This window comes from Rhipicephalus microplus, chromosome X (assembly GCF_043290135.1).
Source record: "Rhipicephalus microplus isolate Deutch F79 chromosome X, USDA_Rmic, whole genome shotgun sequence".
NCBI classification, from domain to species: Eukaryota; Metazoa; Arthropoda; class Arachnida; order Ixodida; family Ixodidae; genus Rhipicephalus; species Rhipicephalus microplus.
Window position 1 is genome coordinate 251,988,659 of NC_134710.1, and position 6,595 is coordinate 251,995,253.

Sequence of the window (6,595 nt, forward strand, 5' to 3'; positions counted from 1 at the left end):
AAGTCCACAGCCCATTTCACACGGTTGGAATGGACATAATAGGGACATTTAAAACTTCAAGTGGTTACAAGTGTATCGTTGTAGCCATTGATTACCTCACTAAGTTTGTGCAGGCAAAACACTCCGGAACATAAAGGCCGCAACCATCCAGAAGTCTGTCAAACGACGGATCATCCTAAAGCACAGATGCCCAGCCACAATTATCACAGACCGCGGTACTCAAATGATGACACACTCTACTGAAGCGTACCTAAAACATCGGGGCATCAGACATGCTGCCACTACCGCATATCACCCCGCCGCAAACGGCTTGTGCGATAGAGCCAATACGACAATCAAACTGTTAGTACACCTTTAGTGGTGAGCAGAAGAGACGTTTACTTTGTGGAAAACGTAGCGGTAGAACCGACCAGCTGTCAAGCGGAGCGAGCGCGAGCAGCAACAACACTCTTCCTTCTCTTCTTCAGCTGGCGTTCCGGCCTGTGCCAAATATCAATGCTACAAATCACTCCCCCCTCAGAAAAGGAGCCATCCTGGCGACCTATGGAACGGGTACGACGGGTGGGTCGTAGTGCGGCTTCAATCGATCTACGTGAACAGTCTCGCGGCCTCGATGCCGTCGGTCTGTTGATGGTTGAACCGGCTCAACAATATAGTTAACCGGTGAGGCCTGACGTAGGACTCGGTAGGGGCCTTCGTACTTCGGCAGTAGCTTGGTGGAAAGACCAGGAACAGATGAGGGAACCCGAAGCCATACCAAGGCGCCAGGCGAGTATGACTGCGAAGACAGGTTTTCGTCGTGACGGTTCTTCTGGTACGCTTGATCTTGGGCGGTTAAGGAACGCGCGAGTTGCCTGCATTCTTCTGCATAGGTGGCGACTTCAGATAGAGTTGTGGATTCCGAAGCGTCTGGATGATACAAGAGAATGGTGTCCATGAATGAGGAAGGTTCGCGCCCGTAAAGGAGGAAGAACGGAGAGAATCCTGTCGTAGACTGAGTGGCGCTGTTGTAAGCGTAAGTTACAAAGGGCAGTATGCGGTCCCAGTTGGTGTGATCAGCGGACACGTACATGGATAGCATGTCGCCCAGTGAGCGGTTAAACCGTTCGGTCATTCCATTCGTTTGCGGATGGTATGCGCTGGTTGTCCGATGCACAACGTTGCATTCGCGAAGAAGGGCTTGTACCGCTTCGGAGAGGAACGTACGGCCGCGGTCACTGAGTAGCTCACGAGGCGCGCCATGGCGTAGAATGAGATTGTGAAGGATAAATAAGCCAACTTCACGTGATGTGGCCTCTGGCAGCGCAGCAGTTTCAGCATAGCGTGTCAAGTGATCAATGGCGACAATCACCCAGCGGTTCCCGTTAGGCGTATAGGGAAGGGGACCGTACAAGTCAATTCCGATGCGGTCGAAAGGGCGGGAGGGGCAAGGCAACGGCTGCAGTTGTCCATTGGCTATGTGTGGTGGGCTTTTTCGGCGTTGGCATTTGGAGCACGAACGCACGTACTGTCGGACAAAGCGGTACATTCCGCGCCAATAGTACCGCAGCCGGAGACGTGCATACGTTTTTATCACACCGGCGTGGCCGCATTGAGGATCCGCGTGAAAAGAGTCGCAAATGTCGGCACGTAGGTGGCGAGGAATCACAAGCAACCACTTGCGGCCGTCAGAAAGGTAGTTGCGACGGTACAGGAGTCCATCGCGGATGGTAAAGTGTCGAGCTGTGCGCGGCAGTGAACGATTGGGCGTAACTTGGGACGGCTGAGACAGTAACTCTATCATAGAGGCTATCCAAGCGTCTTGGCGCTGTTCATAGGGCATGTCCGCGTACGAAAGTGCCACAGCATCGAGGCTGGATACAGAAGTACTTCCGTGTTCATGGGGAAGTGGAGAGCGGGAGAGAGCGTCGGCATCTGAATGTTTGCGGCCTGACCTGTAGACGACACGGATATCATAGTCTTGGAGGCGTAACGCCCAACGAGCGAGACGGCCAGATGGGTCTTTTAGTGACGATAACCAGCAGAGGGCGTGGTGATCAGTCACGACGTCAAATGGACGGCCATAGACGTAGGGTCGGAATTTTGTGATTGCCCAGACGATGGCTAGACATTCTTTTTCTGTGACTGAATAATTCTGTTCAGCCCTAGTAAGAGTGCGACTGGCATAAGAAACGACGTACTCGTCGTATCCAGACTTGCGTTGAGCAAGAATAGCGCCAAGTCCGACTCCACTTGCGTCGGTGTGTATTTCTGTAGGGGCATCAGGATCAAAGTGACGGAGAATCGGTGGAGATGTCAGCAATTGACGTAGTTTCGCGAATGCCTTATCGCAATTGGAAGACCACGCCGAAATGCCCTCGGTGTCAGAAAGTAGCCGTGTTAAAGGGGCCATGACAGATGCAAAATTACGGACAAATCGGCGAAAGTATGAACATAAGCCGATAAAGCTCCGGAGTTCCTTAAGTGTCGATGGCTTCGGAAACTGGGCGACAGCACGGAGTTTTCCAGGATCAGGTAGAACGCCGTCCTTGCTGACAACATGCCCTAAGATGGTGAGCTTCCGGGCGGCAAAATGGCACTTTTTCAAATTTAGTTGGAGCCCAGCATGTGTAAGGCAATGCAGGACACTTGCGAGGCGCAGAAGATGGGTATCGAAGTCTTTTGAAAAAACGACGACGTCGTCCAAATAGCAAAGACACGTCTGCCATTTAAGGCCTCGAAGTATGTTGTCCATCAGACGCTCGAAGGTGGCTGGGGCGTTACAAAGGCCGAACGGCATCACGTTAAACTCGTACAAGCCGTCCGGAGTTACAAACGCAGTCTTGGCGCGGTCAGCTTCATCCATGGGTACCTGCCAGTATCCCGATCGAAGATCCAGCGAAGAAAAGAATTCTGCACCTTGCAAACAGTCGAGAGCGTCGTCAATTCTGGGGAGCGGATAAACATCTTTGCGCGTGATCTTGTTAAGGCGCCTGTAATCCACACAGAATCGGATGCCCCCGTCCTTCTTTTTGACCAGTACCACCGGGGAGGCCCACGGACTGTTAGACGGCTGTATAACGCCACGATTGAGCATATCAGACACTTGATCGTCTATAACTTGGCGTTCGGCGTGGGAGACCCGGTATGGACGCTGACGCAATGGTGCGTGGGTGCCAGTGTCAATACGATGGACAATTGCAGATGTTCGGCCCAGACTGGTTTGTTTGAAGTCGAACGATGAGCGGAAGTGGTCGAGAAGTGTCAAGAGTTGAGTTCGTTGGTCAACAGGAAGGTCAGGATCAATCGATGGAAGGAAGACGTCGAGGGAAGAGGTGGCGGATGTGAGAGCGGAAGTAACACTGGCGATCTCAAGGCTTTTTGCTTGATAGGGCAGTTGACTGGTGCAAACACAATCGATGTCCTCAAGGCGGCCGATGCATTCGCCACGGAATAGGGTGACTGGTACAGAAAGGAGATTCGTGGCATAAATGTTTGCGCAAGTGGCTTCGACCGTCAGAAGAGCAAAAGGCAGAAGAACGTTTTTTCGAGAAGTGAAGTCTTCTGACGGCGTGAACATGACGTCCGAAAAAGCGGCATGGTCGCACGAGATCGGCACAATAACAGAAGACATAGGTGGAATATCAGTCTCCGCGGCGACGACAACACGAGAAATAGAAGGCTTATTATAATCGTCGTCGGAGAGCGATGACAATTCTAGTTCGGCCCGGGCACAATCAACAACGGCATGATGTGTGGAAAGGAAGTCCCAGCCTAATATGACGTCGTGTGAGCAGTGCGGAAACACGATAAATTCAACCACGTACAGAACGCCCTGGATGATTAACCGAGCCGTGCACGTCATAGAAGGGTTCACGTGATGCGCTGTTGCCGTACGAAGGGAGAGACCAGAAAGCGGAATCGTAACTTTTCTTAACTTGCGACACAATGCTTCACTCAATACAGACACGGCAGCTCCGGTATCTATTAATGCTTGAACGGGGATACCTTCAATCAAGACAGTTATTTCATTATTCGGTAGAGAACGAGGCCTTGTGGAGTTCGACGGTGGCGCAGTTCTTGCCTCCGGAACTGCGATGGTCAGTTTTCCGTTTGGGCAGGTGGTGCACGCCGAAGCATTGGTGAAGGCGAACGTCGGCGCGGGGAAGGCGATCGGCGTGGGTTGAAGGCGCGGCGGCTCGGCGGAGAAGTGTCCGAAGCTGCATGGAACGGCAGCGTCTGTGGTGGTTCTGTGGGGGCGTAGCCGTAGGTGCCATCAATAATGCCTGAGTGAGGGACGCGCCGGCGACAGAACCGCTCAACATGGCCAGGCTGACGACAGTAATAACAGATAGGTCTGTTATCCGATGTACGCCAAGGGTTGTTGGGAAGCGTTGAAGGACGGCGGTAAATGGGAACATGCGAGCCTGCCGGTACGTGTGTTGCGTAGAAGGCGTTCGCTTGGTGGGCAGGGTCGACGACGTTTGACGGCGCATGTACCTGCCTTCGCGCGACGTCAGCGTAAGTCAGGGGAGCGGACACATGTGGTGGCTGGTACGTGGGGGGAAGTGCCTCGCAGACTTGCTCTTCGATGGTTTGGCGCAGTGACGAGGTCAGCCCATGCGTATTGCTGGGAAGCAAGGGGGCAAGGGACAACTGGCGTGCCACTTCCTCTCGGATAAATTGCTGGATTTGCGGGGTCAATACAGTCTGTTCTGGAGATATTGCACCAACGGTCAATGCTGGCGTGCTGGTCATGTCGAAAGTAGGCCGTCGCGTTGAAATGCGCTGTTTTCGCAACTCATCGAAACTTTGGCAGTGTTGGATGACTTCCGAAACTGTTTGCGGGTCTTTAGCCACCAGCATGTGGAAGGCATCGTCCTCGATGCCCTTCATAATGTGTTTTACCTTGGCGGTTTCCGACATGTCAGGATCAAAGCGACGGCAGAGGCCTACGACGTCCTCAATGTAGGACGTGAAACCCTCTCCCGACAGTTGGGCGCGATCCCGCAAGCGCTGTTCTGCACGGAGCTTGCGCACTGTCGGTCGGCCAAACACGTCCGCGAAGGTGGTCTTGAAAGTGGCCCAGTCGGTAAGCTCGGCTTCGTGGTTGTTGAGCCAGAGCTCTGCTACTCCTCTGAGGTAAAAGTGGACGCGGCCCAGTTTGTCGTTTTCGTCCCACCTGTTGTTGACGCTTACTCGTTCGAACGAAGAGAGCCAGTCCTCGACGTCCTGCTCATCGGTGCCGTTGAAGATGTCTGGATCTCGCTCTCTCGGGACGCCGGGACAGTGGACAGGTGGAGATGTAGGAGCCGTCTGCTGTGCAGCGTCGATGGACATTGTTGATGGCGAAGGTAGAGTTCGGTTGCGGAGTTCCAGGATGGAAAAAGGTACCCAGCACTCTCCACCACTTGTTAGTACACCTTTAGTGGTGAGCAGAAGAGACGTTTACTTTGTGGAAAACGTAGCGGTAGAACCGACCAGCTGTCAAGCGGAGCGAGCGCGAGCAGCAACAACACTCTTCCTTCTCTTCTTCAGCTGGCGTTCCGGCCTGTGCCAAATATCAATGCTACAAAACAAATGATTGCCATGATTAACACCAGGGGAGAAAAATGGACCGATGTCCTCCCTTATATTGTATTCTGTTACAACACCGGGTACCAAGACCCGGTTTGTCAAATTTCCTTCTTCCTGGTCTACGGTAGGGACCCGGTGCTACCATTAGATGTTGTATACAAGTACCGAGAGCTTGAAGAGCTCAAAGAAGATTCAAACTATTTCGCGGTAGCGTGTGAACGACTACAAAAAGCCAGGGAGCTCGCAGCCACGCACATCTGATTAGCTCAAGAAAAAAAAAGTGGCTCTTTGACAAGCACCACAAGGACGTTGTATTTGAAAGAGGACAACTGGTGCTCCTCAAGGCTCTAAACTCCGGTGTGAAAACAGCTACATCGTACACCTGACCTCACAAGATAGTGAACAAACTGGCTCCCGTGAATACTCGCAGAAAACATGGGAAGTGACATTGCGCATGTTGAAAAATTAGGACCATTTCTGAGCCCCATTGCTCACATGGAGCAACCCAATGCTTCGGTCTAAAGTGTACATGGGTGCCGTGCAGTGTAAGTAGTTGTTGGTGCTTTTAGGTTTGTGCTGGCTACCAGCGCAGATAGTTTCAAAGCACTAGAATCATGAATGTGGAGCGAAACGTCTTCCGCGGCACAAAAAGCGAGGCAACATGTGTTTTTGAACAGGGTAAACAACGTGTATTTACTTCGTTTCCTGTCGCTATTTTCCACAGGAATTCTGCGTGTTTACCACGATGATTGACAAGTTTTATATGATCTTTTGAAGTGTGCCACTTCAAACGCTTCTTCTCAGTGCACCTTCAAGATTCACAAATATCAGGCTGATGCACGTAAGCGGCAGTTTCGTTCTGTATTGCAAAAGAACAAGGTGAAAGCTATGCGACATGAACGAGCTTCACAACATACTTGTGAACGATAAAGATGAACTAGTCAACTTGGCTTCCCTCTACACCACAAAATCAGAAATTTTCGAGCAAGTAGCTATTGAATTGGCAATTTTAGACCGAAATAGATCGAGGATCCAGAGT